The sequence below is a fragment of the Podarcis erhardii genome (assembly GCF_964252035.2).
Source record: "Podarcis erhardii genome assembly, chromosome: 16".
NCBI classification, from domain to species: domain Eukaryota; kingdom Metazoa; phylum Chordata; class Lepidosauria; order Squamata; family Lacertidae; genus Podarcis; species Podarcis erhardii.
Genome location: NC_138514.1, coordinates 35917537 through 35930402, shown reverse-complemented (window position 1 = coordinate 35930402; position 12866 = coordinate 35917537). Strand labels below are relative to the sequence as shown.

Here is a 12866-nt window from a genome sequence, read left to right as displayed (position 1 = left end):
CTGTAGCCTGTTTTGACAGAGGCCACCAGGTGCGTATTAAGGGGAAGTCCACAAGTGGGACCTGAGTGCAACAGTGCTCTCGCCCGTTTGAGACTTTCCTCTCCTGTGGTTTCCAGCAACATAAGGAGAGCTGTACTGGATCAGGCCAATGGCCTATCTAGCCCAGCATCCTGCCCTCAGAGTGGCCTATCCCTGTGGCAAGCCTACAAGCAGATCCTGAGCACAAGAGTGTCCTTCTTACCAGCAACTGGTGTTCAAAAACATCACTGCCTCGGACTGTGAAAACAGAGCATAGCCTTTGTGGCTAGTAGCCATGGATCGCATTATCACCATTCATTTGTCTGAATCCCTTCCGGACAAATCTAAAAGCAGTGAGAGTTGCTGTTGCACCCAGATTCAACTTGTGGGCTTTCTGTTCTTTATCCGATCTACTCTTGTGTTTGTATCTACCGCAGTGAAATTTTTCATAGATGAACTGTTAGGGCCGGAGTCACCAGCTTGCGAGGGTGATGGGGAAAGCGCCGACGTCGTGACATTGTGCACACGAGCCTCACTCCTCACTCCCTAAGCCGGGCAGAGGCTTCCCAGGCTTTCGGAAGGAGGTGCCAGGGAAACATTTATGGGACTAGCCTAGGCCCCCTAGTCCACTGACCACACGCCACTGATCCACCACCACACTCAACCGTGGTGTACTCAGTTCTCCTCTTCCCGTGTTATCCTCCCAACAACCTTGCAAGGTAGGTTAAGCTGAAAGATAGCGACTGGCTGCCCAGTTGACTCTGTGGCTGAGTCGGGATTTGAACCTGAGTCTCTCAAAGTCATGTGTTTAAAGCCAATTTAAATCGTGTGACTTCCCGCCCCCCAAAACCTGGGAACTGTAGTTTGTCCAGCATCGTGGGAATTGTAGCTCCGTGAGGGGTTACAGTTCCAAGGACATTTTTTCATCTCCGCCAAGCTAAGCAGTTGGCTCCTTACCTCTCTCGCCCTGACCTAGCCACCGTGATCCATGTGACGGTCACCTCCAGACTGGATTATTGTAACTCACTCTATGTGGGGCGGCCCTTGAGACTGACCCAGAAACTCCAGCGGGTGCAGAATGCCGCGGCGAGACTCCTTATGGGGTCTTCGCTGCGAGATCACATTCACCCAGTACTATACCAGCTGCACTGGCTCCCGGTGGAGTACAGGATCAGGTTTAAGGTGCTGGTTTTAACCTTTAAAGCCCTATACGGCCTAGGACCCTCGTACCTACGGGACCGCCTCTCCTGGTATGCCCCACAGAGAAACCTACGGTCTGCAAATAATAACATCCTCAAGGTCCCAGGCCTCAGAGAGGTTAGGCTGGCCTCAACTAGAGCCAGGGCCTTCTCGGCTGCGGCTCCAATCTGGTGGAACGCTCTGTCACAAGAGACTAGGGCCCTGGGGGACCTGACATCTTTCCGCAGGGCCTGCAAGACAGAGTTGTTCCACCAGGCCTTTGGTCAGGGCGCAGCCTGACTCCCTCCTCTGGCAACCTGCACAGAATATTGCTTAATCGGTTGCCACTAATTTGATTTTAATTTTTATAATGAATATTTTGAATGTGTGATTATTTGATTATTTGATTATTGTTAGCCGCCCTGAGCCCGGCTTCGGCTGGGGAGGGCGGGATATAAATAAAATTTATTATTATTATTATTATTATTGGGAGAAGTCTTGTATGTTACAGTGGTGCCTCGCAAGACGAAAAGAATCCGTTCTGTGAGTCTCTGTCTAGCGGTTTTTTTGTCTTGCGAAGCAAGCCCATTGACGGCTTAGCGGATTAGCGCTATTAGTGGCTTAGCGGCTTTTAGCGGCTTAGCGGATAAGCGGCTTAGCGGCTTAGAAAAAGGGGGAAGGGGAAAAAACCCCGCAGGAACTCGCAAGACATTTTCGTCTTGCAAAGCAAGCCCATAGGAAATTTGTTTTGCGAAGCACCTCCCAAATTGAAAACCCTTTCGTCTATGGGTTTTCCGTCTTGCGAGGCATTCGTCTTGCGGGCCACCACTGTATATGCACACTAAGGAGTGATCTCAGGTCCCAATCTGATGTTGCAATCACAGCAGCAAATGCGTCCATCGCAGTGCTGCAATTCCTGCCCGGTCGGGGAAAGTGAGAGGAAGACATCGTGACTCAGCCTTGCAGGGCTGTATCTACAGAGGCTCCACAGCCCCAGTGACCCTGTGACTTCTCCTTCAGGTCAGGGAGGGGCGATCGAGACACAGATCTGAGAAAAACACAATGCGTTGTATTTAGACCAGTGAAGGTCTGCGCTGGGTGAAGCAGGAAAGTGACAGGTTATCACTGGGCAGGCCTGTAGGCGTGTAAGTTTTCCACCTAGCAAAACAATTGCAGAGCAATTTGTACTGCTTCTGATATTGGGGAAGATCAAACGCTTTCTATGGAGCAATGGATCCTCTGCTCCTGGGTACTGATAATTGCCTGATGTTCCAATTTGCAGACTCCAACAGGAATCTTAATTCCCTACTGCATGCAAGAGATGGAGAGGCATCTCTATTTAGAAGAGGCATCCGCTCCTGAGAGAGCGGAGTGCCTCTTTGCAGATCAGGGAGGGGGGAACATGTGGCCCTCCAGATGTTATCAGACTCCAGGGCCCATCAGCATGGCCAGTAGTTGGGGGCGATGATGTCAGTTGGAGGTCAACATCTGGAGGGCCGCAAGTTTCCCATCATCCTTGCTCGTTGCTGTTTCCCGTTCGAGCCCTGAGATCATCGTACGGACACCATGACCACTTCTCCTTTTCATTTGCGGTTGTGTTTTTTCCTTTTCTCCTCCTTGACGTATTGTGGCACTTCTCCCAGGGCCCCTTTGCTCCAGTTAATAGGTCCCTTTTCTCTCAGCATTGAGTAATCAAAGCACCCTGGGGATTTCCCTTTTGCTGCGTTGAGTAAAAAACAAAACGGTGCAAAAATGCAGAACAGTTTCCCAAGAGGAGGGTCGGGGTGAAGGAGAGCAAGGATGGATCTACTATGAAATTAATGAAACTTAAGCTCCAGGGCTCCTAATCTCAGAAGAGACCCGGAAGCGACTTTAGTGAACATTGCTTAAAAATCTTGGGTCTAAGAGACCAAATCTGTGTCACATAACTCAAATTGATTAATTTTTTGTTCTATATATATTTCAATAATCCCAACGTTTGAGAGTCAGTAGCACAGATGTTGTAAAGGGGTGGTGATCTGTCGGAGAACAGCCTCATTGAAGACCCAATTCCTCTAGGACTGCCTCTCCCCATATAAACCATCCCGGACTCTGCATTCATCCTCTGAGGCCCTTCTTTCTGTGCCTCCACCGCAAGAGGTCCAGAGGGTGGCAATACGAGAACGGTGCCTTTTCTGTAGTGGCTCCCTATTTGTGGAATGCTCTCGCCAGGGAGGTTTGCCTGCTGCTTTCATTACATATATTTTAGGCGCCAGGCAGAAACATTCTTTTTCAACCAGGCCTATGGGTGATTAATATCCTACAGTGTTTTAAATGTACAGTGGTACCTCGGGTTACATATGCTTCAGGTTACATACACTTCAGGTTACAGACTCCGCTAACCCAGAAATAGTACCTCGGGTTAAGAACTTTGCTTCAGGATGAGAACAGAAATCGTGCTCCAGCGGCGCGGCAGCAGCGGGAGGCCCCATTAGCTAAAGTGGTACCTCAGGTTAAGAACAGTTTCAGGTTAAGAACGGACCTCCGGAACGAATTAAGTACTTAAGCTGAGGTACCACTGTATCTGTAGGAAGGGGGTGGTTATTTTTTGGTTGCTTTGGTTTATTTATTTACTTGTGTTTTATCTTGTATTTTATTCTGTGAACTGCCCTGAGATCTTTTGAGGAAGGGCAGCATATAAATTTAATTTAATAGTATAAACAAACAAACAAATGTGGTTACCCAGACTTTGTTGCTGGTTAGGAAGGGGCCCCCATGACAGTTCATGCCTCACAAATATAGGGGCGCTACAGGGGGAGAGGGAGAGGGAGCAGATGATAGGAAAGAAGGCCCTGGCTTTGCAGTAGTTTCCAGTTTCAATTTTTGGCAGTAGGACCAGATATGCCCCTTGCCTGAAATTTTGGAGAGCTTCTGCCAACCGGTGTAGATATAATGGTCTGACTTGGGGGAAAACCATCTTCCTGTGTCTGTTCAAACCAGAGCTTAATTCAGAACCATGAGGACTAGAATCTTGCTTTGTATTTAGGGGGAGGGTTGTAGCTCTGAGGTGGAGCACCTGCTTCGCACACAGGTTCAACAACTTGGGTCTCTGGGCGGAGCTGGGAGAGAGCCCTGCCTGAATCCCTGGAGAGCTGCTGTCAGCATAGTGGTACCTCGGGTTAAGTACTTAATTCGTTCCAGAGGTCCGTACTTAACCTGAAACTGTTCTTAACCTGAAGCACCACTTTAGCTAATGGGGCCTCCAGCTGCTGCTGCGCTGCCGGAGCACGATTTCTGTTCTCATCCTGAAGCAAAGTTCTTAACCTGAGGTACTATTTCTGGGTTAGCGGAGTCTGTAACCTGAAGCGTATGTAACCTGAGGTACCACTGTACTGAGCTTGAATGGACCACTGGTCTAGATCTGTATCAAGTCGCCTGCCATGCCACCCCTCATAATTGCCAGTGATTGATATTCAGGGGGGATTAGCCCTATTGGCTAAATGCAACCTCCATTCTTGGAGACAGTATACTCTGAATATCCAAATGCCCGGTGCATCCATCCTAGAGCGGGCTGTGGGCTGCCGGCTGAACATCTAGGAATCTGACACTGGTTTCTCCCATCTACTTGTGAGTTTCCTGAAGACATCTGGCCCAGGATGCTGGTCCAGGGATGGAGACTTCCCCTGATCCAGCAGGAGTCCTAACAAGCTTCTGTCTGTCTCCTTTTCACAGCAGAAACGTTGTTTGTATGAACCATACTTGTCCCCCCAAATCAGACCCTTCTGCCAGGGCTCTGGGGCGATGAGCATTCTGCCCTGTGGGATGTAAACAGGATACATTTCCAAGGCTTCTTTCCTCTCTTCTCCACCCACCCAACTGAAGTAGGTTATTAACTCAAAGGAAAGGATACCACGTTCTCTCTCTCCTTATTCCCCTGCACCCTACGAGATGTTTTGTTTCCCCACCCTATCTTCTCGGTGACTGAGAACGCCAGGCTGTCCTTCACAGCAACATCTGCAGTTTCCCCCCTTGCAGCGAGATGCAGATAAATATCAACATTGCGGCTTCCATCTGATGACGCCTGACCTGGCCTGGTCCCTGCCAGAGAAAATAATAAGAGTTCGAGAGAGGAGATTTGTGTAAACAGGCGAGCTTCCCGCTCCCTTCCCCAGCTGCTTCCAAAGTTCAGCACTTAGAGAAGAAGAACCAGCTTCACAGATATAATATGAGGGACACCTGTAGTACACAGGAAAAGGATCTAGGGGTCTTAGTAGACCACAAGCTTAACATGAGGAAATAATGTGATGCAGCAGCAAAAAAAAGCTAATGCTATTCTAGACTGTGTTGTAAACAAAAATTGCCCTTTTCCCTTATGGGGTATCCAAAAACTCATATAGAGTCCTTACGTAGGTTCCCTATTGGTAGGAGAAAATAACAGAGGCCAACCAGAGAATATTGAGAAGCAAAGCAGCTAGTAAGCCTGATCTTTATTGATCTGTTGCAACAGGGTGCTCCCCTCACCCGCAGGAGAGGAAGAGGACCCAGAAAAATGGCCGCAAGGCCTTATAAAGACTTTTGAAATTGCCACCCTGTAGATCAAGACCTGGGACGTGGATGGTGCTGTGGGTTAAACCACAGAGCCTAGGACTTGCCGATCAGAAGGTCGGCGGTTCGAATCCCCGCAACGTTGCTCGGTCCCTGCTCCTGCCAACCTAGCAGTTCAAAAGCACGTCAAAGTGCAAGTAGATAAATAGGTACCGCTCTGGCGGGAAGGTAAACAGTGTATCCGTGTGCTGCTCTGGTTCGCCAGAAGTCACTTAGTCATGCTGGCCACATGACCCGGAAGCTGTAAGCCGGCTCCCTTGGCCAATAAAGCGAGATGAGCGCCAGAACCCCAGAGTCGGTCATGACTGGACCTAATGGTCGGGGGTCCCTTTACCTTTACCTAGATCAAGACCACCCCCAGAAACATCATACATACATCACAGAAGGGGTGTAACCTAAGACCATCCTCGAGATACATCACACCTACATCACAAAAAGGCGGTCTAAAACAGAAATTTGAATGTTGTTTTTCTCCTGCCCTTGTTTATCTCCTGTCTAGCAGGTTACTTGATTGGATTGCCTGGGGAGCCTGGCCAGTCTTTTGTAGTGATAAATACTTAGTTCCTGGGCCAGGTCATAGGCTCACAGCCTATTCATATCTTAAATGTGCCCTTAAGACAGGATTTGTGAGGAAAGAGACAATGGCGAGGTTTCCCACTTTGACCTTGCAGAGAAAACATTTGCTCAGTTTAGGAATCAAAATGGTTCCAGGTCGGTCTTCCTGTGCTGATCTATGTACGCGCTTGGTTGGTACACTTATGAACACTACCATATATCTAAGACCTCAAAATTCCTATCACAATATCATCAACAGAAATCAAGGGAAGTAATACAGTCATAGCTTGCATCCCGAACACCCTGGAACTCGGACATTTTGGCTCCTGAACTCCGCAAACCTGGAAGTGATTGTTCCAGTTTGCAAACTTTTTTTTGGAACCCGAATGTCTGACGGGGCTTCCGTGGCTTCTGATTGTCTGCAGGAGCTTCCTGCAGCCCGACAGAAGCCGTGATTTGTTTTTCAAATGTTTGGAAGCCGAACGGACTTCCAGAACGGATTCCGTTCGACTTCCAAGGTACAACTGTAGTCCCGCTTTGTTCTGCCTTGGTCAGGCCTCACCTGGAATACCGTGTCCAATTTTGGACACCACAATTTAAGAAGGATATTGATGAGTTGGGAACATGTGCAGAGGAAGGCGACCAGGATGATCAAGGGTCTGGAAACCAAGCCGTATGAGGGAGCAGTTGAGGGAGCTGGAAAAGAGGAGACTGAGAGGAGATACAATGGCCGTCTTGAAGTATTTCAAGGGCTGTTCCATGGAAGATGGAGGCAAGCTTATTTTCTCCTGCTCCAGAGGGTGGGATTTTAACCAATGGCTTCAGGTTACAAGAAGAGAGATTCTGCCTAAACGTTCAGAAGAACTTTCTGACAGTAAGAGCTGTTCCACAGTGGAATGGACCCTCTCACGAGGTTTTGGACTCTCCTTCCTTAGAGGTTTTTAAGAAAGAAAGAGCTTTCCATGGGAAAATGGTGGCTGACCCCAATCAATCTTGGGGGAACCCTCCCCTCACCCTGCTTGGCATTGGACACCCCTCAACTACGGCAAACATAACCTTTTGAGGTGGGTTGCTGGGCCATTCAAACCTCTTTTCTCTTTCCCCACTATCATTAATTTTCTTGAATGTTTGCTCAAAGATGCAGGCGGGGGGGGGGGGGGCGGGGAGAGGCAGAAAGAAAGGAAAGCAGGTAAGCCACCTTTTCAGTGTTTTAAAGAGTTGCGTACACACACACACACACACACACACCCCACTCCTCCAACAGCACCCTTTAAAAAATGACTCTTCATACAAAGCAAGCCATCTAGTTTTAGATGGAAACAAGGGCTGGAAGGTTCCCTTATCTCTGGGGAGATGGAGGAGAGCTTTGTACCACTTGTTCTTGTTAAGTGCATGATAGTAATTCAGAAATTGCACTTCTCCTGAATTTTGTGACAAAGTTTATTATTGTTGTTGTTTTATTGAATTTGTATACCATCCTATACTCGTAGGTCTCAGGGCAGTTCACAATACAAAGTCATAATATAAATGTACAAGATGCATAATAAAAATAATTAAAATAGTTAATAATAATAATAATAATTACACTCCCCAACATAAGCCCCTAAACAACCCCCCTAAGCTTTTTATAAGTTTGTATTTTTAGGATTAAATATGTTTGAAAATGTGGGCATTGGCATAAAACATACCTTCAAACACTGCCCTGATCTCTTTCCAAGGATAAACATTTTAAAATAAATAAGTAAATTATCAAAGCTTTATTTACTGTATTTTTCTGTCTATAAGACCCCCCCATGTATAAGACACCCCATATTTTGGGGGGCTCTGGTTTAAGAAATTGGAGGAAGATCTGTGTATAAGACTCCCCCAAATTTTGGACATTATTTTTTAGGGGGGGAAACCTAGTCTTATACACGGAAAAATATGGTATTTAATTGTTTTTATTTTTTCAGAGCTTTTATTTATTTATTTTTGTTTCACCGCATTTCTTAGACGCTTTGCACTAAGATCATCCCAGGCAGGACTTACAACACAGTAAAAATACAAAATGCAAAGGAAACAGAGGATCCACTTTCACAAGGGGTCTTTTCCCCTAGTCGCCTGGAGTTGATTCTTCCTCACCATAGGCAATCAGCTGTTCCCAACGAAACAGCTATGCAAATTTCGGCTCCAGTTTTACATGTCCTTTTCCCTGCTTGGTGTCTAAAGGATCACTTAACCCTCTCTTGCTCTCCCCCTCCTATGTGCAAAACCCATTTACGTTTTGAAACGGGAGCAGGCAAGGCAAGGGATTTTGATTCCTGCAGGAAAGTAGGTCATCGGGTGCTCTGTCTCTCTCTCTTTTTATTGCGCTCTGCAGACCAGTGTGGTTCTCCTTTAAGGGAGTGAACTTGGCTGACACTGCAGATGGTCAATTTCCTCTTCCCAGAACCCTGTACCTCAGACGGAGCCCCTGTAAGCTCTGTGTGCTGCAGATTGAAAGCAGGCAAATATTTAACGAAAGGGGGGGGGGGACGCAGTGTTGGCTTTGGGTTCCTGCCTTGGCAGGAAGCAGGATGGGCACAGGTTGTTTCAATGTGGTTGCTGCCATCGTTCCAACGCTGAATAGGTTAAGAATGGCTTGACACCCGGAAAAGATCTGTGGCCAGGTTTTGTTGTTGTTGTTTAGTCGTGTCCGACTCTTCGTGACCCCCTGGACCAGAGCATGCCAGGCCCTCCTGTCTTCCATTGCCTCCCGCAGTTTGGTCAGACTCATGTTTGTAGCTTCAAGAACACTGTCCAACCATCTCATCCTCCGTCGTCCCCTTCTCCTTGCGCCCTCCATCTTTCCCAACATCAGGGTCTTTTCCAGGGAGTCTTCTCTTCTCATGAGGTGGCCAAAGTATTGGAGCCTCAGCTTCAGGATCTGCCCTTCCAGCTGAGCACTCAGGGCTGATTTCCTTCAGAATGGATCGGTTTGATCTTCTTGCAGTCCATGGGACTCTCAAGAGTCTCCTCCAGCACCAGAATTCAAAAGCATGCATTCTTTGGCAATCAGCCTTCTTGATGGTCCAGCTCTCACTTCCATACATCAGTACTGGGAAAACCATATCTTTAACTATACGGACCTTTGTTGGCAAGGTGATGTCTCTACTTTTTAAGATGCTATCTAGGTTTGTCATTGCTTTCCTCCCAAGAAACAGGCGTCTTTTAATTTCGTGGCTGCTGTCACCATCTGCAGTGATCATGGAGCCCAAGAAAGTAAAATCTCTCACTGCCTCCATTTCTTCCCCTTCTATTTGGCAGGAGGTGATGGGTGTCTTTAAAAGAGGATAAGACGAATGCATTGGAGGATAAGGCTACTAGCCGCAAGGCTATGCTTGCCACCACAGCTGGAGAGAGCAATGGTTCTGAAGACCAGCTGCTGGAAAAGTTGCTCTTGCACTCAGGTTCTGCTTGTGGGTGTCTGCTGCGCATCTTGTTGGCCACTGTGAGAACAGGATGCTGGACTAGATGGGCCACTGGCCTGATCCTGCAGGCTCTTCTTAGCTTCTTATGTCAGCAGCTGCTTGCCACAAGGCCTGGGTCCTCTCTCCACCATTGGAGGCCTCTGAATGGCCGTTCCTGAAGCACTGCTGTTGTGCCCAAGTCCTGCCTGTCCAAGGCAACACAATGACCAAATACAATGACACGATATCAATATACACTCTTTATATAATATGAAAAAATGAAATCACATAAACAGAAAACTTATGAATCTCTGAAAGTCACAAAATATGCACTCTTAATGGATTCTCTACAAAACATAAAACCAAATAAACATAAGTCTTATAAGTCTTTGAAGACTATGCAAGTCTCTGAAAGAAGCAATGTATCAGATTCTTATCTGGGGCAAACAGGCTTCAAAGCTTTGTTTATGGCGTCCAATGCTGCCGAAGTAGTATGCAAACAGACGAACAGTGATTCCGGATATACCCACTGTTTCGTGGAATAATTCTTCAGCACAGCAGGAGGATAGAAAAATGCTTCATAAACCCATCTATATGGTGAATGGAAAAATATAACAACAATTTCTATAGAGCAGTGGTCATAAAGTTATGTAGTGACTTGCATAGTTTGTGACTTTCAGAGATTTGTTTTCATAAAGTTTTTGTATGTTTTTATGGAAATGGGTCTTGGTTGAGTTTGTGAACCTTCCAACCTTGACTACACTTTTCAAAGTGGATCGTTCATCGTACACAATGGCTGTGTTCAGGTCTTACTTTTATGAATTTTATTAGTATTTTCCACACAGCAACAACAACACAAAAGATTTCAAAAGATAACAATACACAACACACAAAAATCAACATTCGAAAACTAAAGAAGACCAAAAACAAAAAAACAAAACAAATCCATATCTTACAAGTTAATATTATAAACACTAAAACAACAACAAGACATTGACTTCCACCAATCCCACAGCACCTCCTCTATCTCTCATTATGTCTTCCTGTTTTCTTTATCCTCTCTACCCTAAAATCTAGATATAAATCCTTCTTTCATGTCCTTTCACTTCACAAGGTTATTCCAGACTCAGCCAGATTTCTGCCCTCAAACCTTTTGAGGTATTCATTTAGGCACTCCCATTCTTTTTTTACTTCACTTTTTTGTTTTTGTCTTATTATATCTGTCAATTTGGCTAATTCTAAGTATTCTTAAAGACCAACTAAGTTAGTTCTTGGTATGAGCTTTCGTGTGCATGCACACTTCTTCAGATACCTGAAGGTATCTGAAGAAGTGTGCATGCACACGAAAGCTCATACCAAGAACTAACTTAGTTGGTCTTTAAGATGCTACTGGAAGGAATTTTTTTTATTTTGTTTTGACTATGGCAGACCAACACGGCTACCTATCTGTAACTCTAAGTATTCTGAGAGCTTACATAGCCACTCTCCCCTAGTGGGTAACTGATTCCCTTTCCAGTACTTAGCCACCAGGATTCTTGCTGCAGACATTGTGTATAAGAAAAAAAAAAGTTTTGTCTTTTGGAATATCGTCATTTAAAATTCCTAAAAGGAATGCCTCTGGCCTTTTACTATATGATATTCTTAATATTTTCTTAATTTCTTCGTGGATCATGCTCCAAAATTTCCCAATTTCGGGGCATGTCCACCACATATGGTAGAAGGTTCCTTTTTGTATCTTGCATTTCCAGCACTTATTATTATATGTTTTATTCATTTTTGCAAGCCTTTCTGGTGCCTGGTACCACCTGTGATACATTTTCATATAGTTCTCTCTTATTAGGTAACATGCTGTAAAATTTATATTTTTTGTCCATAGTCTTTCCCATTCATTATATTCAATTGGGTGGCCCAGATCTTGCTCCCATTTTTTAATAGCGTCTCCTTTTTCCTCCTTTTCTACTTTCCCATTTTGTAACCGTTTATATATTTTGGAGAGAGTCTGTTGGTTGTTATATAAAATTTCTTTTTCCCATACTGAGATTTTTTTATCAAACCCCTTAAGCTTACTATCCTTCTCAAATATTGTTTTTAATTGAAAATATTCTAACCAATTCACCCACCCTCTCTTTTAATTCTTCAAATTTCTTTACTGTTGGGCAATGGCTGTGTTCAGGTCTTGCTTTTGCGGCTTCCGTTGGACCGTCTTGATGGGCTGGGAGCTGGGGGCACTGTCATACCGTGGTTCCGCTCCTTCCTCCTGGGCCATGTTCAGAAAGTGGTGGGGGGGGATGAGTGTTCAGACCCCTGGGCTCTCACTTGTGGGGTGCCTCAGGGATCTGTCCTCTCCCCCATGCTTTTCAACATTTACATGCAGCCGCTGGGAGAGATCATCAGGAGGTTTGGGCTGGGTGTTCATCAGTATGCGGATGATACCCAGCTCTACCTCTCTTTTAAATCAGAACCAGTGAAGGTGGTGAAGGTCCTCTGTGAGTGTCTGGAGGCGGTTGGAGGATGGATGGTGGCTAACAGATTGAGGTTGAATCCTGACAAGACAGAAGTACTGTTTTTGGGGGACAGGAGGCGGGCAGGTGTGGAGGATTCCCTGGTCCTGAATGGGGTAACTGTGCCCCTGAAGGAGCAGGTGCGCAGCCTGGGAGTCATTTTGGACTCACAGCTGTCCATGGAGGCACAGGTCAATTCTGTGTCCAGGGCAGCTGTTTACCAGCTCCATCTGGTACGTAGGCTGAGACCCTATCTGCCTGTGGACTGTCTCGCCAGAGTGGTGCATGCTCTGGTTATCTCCCGCTTGGACTACTGCAAGGCACTCTACGTGGGGCTACCTTTGAAGGTGACTCAGAAACTACAACTAATCCAGAATGCGGCAGCTAGACTGGTGACTGGGGGCGGCCGCCGAGACCATATAACACCGGTCTTGAAAGACCTACATTAGCTCCCAGTACGTTTCCGAGCACAATTCAAAGTGTTGGTGCTGACCTTTAAAGCCCTAAACGGCCTCGGTCCAGTATACCTGAAGGAGCATCTCCACCCCCATCATTCTGCCCGGACGCTGAGGTCCAGCGCCGAGGGCCTTCTGGTGGTTCC

General features: G+C 46.3%; 1 protein-coding gene across 1 annotated transcript in view; it reads left to right on the top strand.

The window, feature by feature from the left end:
• PIGL (phosphatidylinositol glycan anchor biosynthesis class L) overlaps positions 1–12866 on the top strand; it is a 51150-nt gene that overhangs the window by 4219 nt on the left and 34065 nt on the right. The window lies entirely within an intron of this gene.